Genomic DNA, 3,397 nt, shown 5'->3' with positions numbered 1-3,397 from the left:
AGTTGTCGCGGAGGAGGGGCCTGGAGGCGGGGGACACGCTGGCGGAGGCTCCAGCGATGGGCTGATCTGGGGGCTCCCGAGCGCCGCTCCATTGGCGCTCGATTTGGGGGCGGCTGATGGATTTGCATTCGGGTTCCATCCCAGCGTTTTGGACCTTGCCTCCTATGCTCAGCCTGGCGCTCCCGGTTTAGGGGCAGACGTTGGTAAGTAATGTGTAATCCGATTTTAGTTATTTCCTGGGCCATTAAAGTGGCACTTTTAAGCAGGTCAGTCTGGAAAGATGCCGCCGCCGCCGCCGCCGCGAGCGTCTCCTTGGCCTGAAACGTTCCGCGGTCCCCTCCCCCGCCTTCCACCCTCTCCCAGGAGCCGCCAGGGTGCGGGCTGGGGGAGCTGTCAGGGGCCTCACTCTCTGCCAATGCGATCGGGCCCCCTTGGTGCTTTTCCTGTGATCACCCCCTCAACCCAAGTCGCATTTGGCGTGTTCAGCCATACTGTGGTGTTTGGATCCTCTCTTTCTCTTTCTCCTTCCTGCCCCCACCTTCGCCATCTGGCCAATGCTGAGAACTGGGGTCTGGTCGCCCCCTTCCTGCCGCCTTACAGCTCCTCTCCACCCTCCTCCTCTCCGGTCTACACACCGTCTACCCCCCACTCCCACCTTCTCCAAAGGACAAGAGCAAAGATACCCTGGCGTGGCCACGACTGGTCCCTTCACCTCAGATCGAAGGATGCCTGGGGCAGGGATTGTGCTGTGAGTGACAGCCTTTCAGGAAGAGAGACAGAGTGCGACCCAGAGACCGTGCCCTGGCTCTCAGAGACCGGGAAGCTCGCCCTTGAATCCCAGAGCACTGAGATGTAAAATCCAAGGAGCCCAGTTCTGGGACACGCAAGCAGCCTGCCTCCTGTCAGGACCTATGGAGCTGTGGTCTTGAGCTCCTTGTCAGTGGCATGGTCGCGCTAGGTGTGCGCCCAGCTCTCCCATTGGCATGCAGCGACCATTTCCCCGCAAGTCTCGAAGGTGGAAACACTTAAAAGGATTACAAGCGTGATTTGGTGGCCTTTCGGAAAGTTGGTGGTCGAGGAGAACCGGCAAGGCTCCAGCGTGATGGATACAATGCACCCTCCCAGAGAGTTTCTACCTCCTGCGGGGAAGCCTCTAGGAGCCAACCTCGGAGATCGGGAGCCCTCTGCACCATAGGTACACATCCCACCCTTTCCTACTTGGCTTAATTGAAACCAGTATTTGTCGCTTGTAGGTTGTGCATTGTAAAGCCTGTGGTGTGGCCCCGGCAGCTTCTGGGTGCTCACAGGTTGCCCAGGCTTTGTTGTGATTTCGAATTGATCAAATAGCTCAGCTCGAAGGAGGGCGGTGGAAAGAGGGTGCTGGACACTAACGTGTACCCTCGGACCTCCTTTGAGGGGGAGGGAATCATAAGTAACTTCAACAAATAGGCCAGGTGGTGGAGCGAAGGACCCCTCCCCCCCGTGGATCCACCGCTCCTTGATGCTGTCAAGAAAGAGATGGAAAATGGCTTGAGCTTTTTAATCATTCTCCATTCTCAACAGACCCCTTGTCGTGTAGCCCTCCGATGGCAGATTTAAAGGGGATTCGTAGAAGGCTCTGGGCTCTTCAGAAGATCAATGATGCAGCATTTTAATCATTTGTTCTAGGAGAGATCATTTTGCTTCCATATTGGAATATTTAATCTTTGATCTGGAGAGATTAGTGGGCTGGAGGGTCTGGCAGTGGGATGTGGAGAGGCGGGAATGTGGCACCTCTGGGAGAAAGGACTTCTTGTCCTCCCTGGACAAACAGTGCTGGGAGCTCCCAGCAGAACGCAGAGGAGAACTGGGTTCCAGGGCCTTTCACTTTGGGAACCTTCTCCCCACCACCACTGAGATAACGCTGTCCTGGGGTGAAAGGAAGGAAAGGGGGACAGAGCCTTTAGAACATGACCCCAGTCCAGCATGTAGGGGGTGCAGTTTTAGAGAGAACAGAAACTGATTGCAGGTCCCCTTCCTGGTTCCCCATTGCGTTTCAGCAAGTCTTGAGTTTGGATAAGGTCCCTGTACCCCGGAGGCAGGGGTGGGGGGGGTGGGGGTGGGGGAGGAAGTGGTGGTGGGTAGCCCTTGAGGAAGGAGATGGGATTATTCTGGTTTGGAGCTTAGGCTATTGGGGTTGGTTTGCTTCTCAGCTGAGACTTCCTTGAGAGTGGGTCTTCCCTTCCTAGGATAGGTCTAACATCTCAGGGTGTCCGATGGTGGAGAATCCGGACCTACTGGCTACTTGGTCTCAGATAGCGGTTTCCCAACTTAGCTGCTGTGGAGCTGCGCACACACATGTGCGGTCATTATAAACGCCCAGTGTCCTGCTGCTCTCCCAGTGAGTCCTAAGGAACGCTTTGTGGAGTTAGGCGATGACTATGTTTTAAGCTGGCAAGAAATGGACAGATAAGCTACTTTCCTTTTTAAATAAGGTATTTGTAAAAGGTGCTTTACAGGAAAGGCATCTTTAGCTGCTAACTTTGAGCCTTTGGGCAAATGCTGTTGAGTCCTGATCCTTAGCAGCAAGAAAGCCCCTCCCTGCCCCCTTCTTCTCCAGGACTTGAGGAGGATTGGTGTGTGGGAGTGGGGGTGGGTAGGAAGAGGAGGGTGCGAGGACCATACACAGTACCATCTCCTGCAATTAGATCCATTTGCTGAACACTTGACTATCCTCAGTCTCCCCACACAGCTGAATCCCTTCCTAGCAGGTCTGAGTGTGGAACTGTGAGTTGAATCTTTTAAAATTCCTCTTTGAGGATCCAGGTGAACTCTGCTCAGAGGAGAGGCCCCTCTTCACAAGGCCAAGTCCTTCCTCAATCACCGTCACAGCTCCCTCCCCACCATATCATGGAGACAAATCTGGAGGAGCAAACCTTCCAAACCCTTGTCCCCCATCTCTGCTGGAAGAATGTGAGATGTACCATTGCACCTAAATGATCTGCATTTCCTTACAGAACATTGGCTTCTCTGTTTCAAGAAAAAAAAATCTGGAAGCAAACACATGGCTGTTGCATCTTGAATCCAAGGGAAATCGAAGGCTTTTAGCTGCAGCACAACAAAAGGACTCATGGTGCAAAGGGATCGAAGCAAAATTCAGGAGAAACCCAGTCCAAGTCTCTGGGGCTGTCTAAGCACTTATTCGGGACATCCTGGCAAATTCAATTAGATTCAGCTCTTCTGCTTAGGGGAACTGGGCTTCCTCTCATCTTGGTAGAGAAGTGTCTGTGCTGTTAAAAGCTGGGTGGGGGAGCGGGAGAAATAGAACAATAGATTCACTTGCCAACCTAGGTTTAGAGAAAGAAGCTTTGGAAACCAGAGGCGCAAACCAGCGAAGGGATGCTTTCCTTGAGAGTTA

At 53.4% G+C, this 3,397-nt stretch overlaps 1 protein-coding gene across 2 annotated transcripts in view; it reads left to right on the top strand.

The window, feature by feature from the left end:
- The first annotated feature begins 122 nt into the window (after positions 1–122).
- SLITRK3 (SLIT and NTRK like family member 3) overlaps positions 123–3,397 on the top strand; it is a 9,143-nt gene continuing 5,868 nt past the window's right edge. The window contains exon 1 of one of the 2 annotated variants that reach the window (XM_045297718.1): positions 123–203. The gene's annotated coding sequence lies outside the window, so the exon portion shown is untranslated. Of the gene's footprint in view, positions 204–792; positions 1,196–3,397 lie in introns of those variants that run through there. The other variant, XM_004704104.3, reaches the window with a different exon arrangement.

The sequence above is a fragment of the Echinops telfairi genome, unplaced genomic scaffold (assembly GCF_000313985.2).
Source record: "Echinops telfairi isolate 266 unplaced genomic scaffold, ASM31398v2 ScPeMD7_7420;HRSCAF=8458, whole genome shotgun sequence".
Taxonomy (NCBI): Eukaryota; Metazoa; Chordata; class Mammalia; order Afrosoricida; family Tenrecidae; genus Echinops; species Echinops telfairi.
This window is presented reverse-complemented; position numbering and strand designations above follow the sequence as displayed.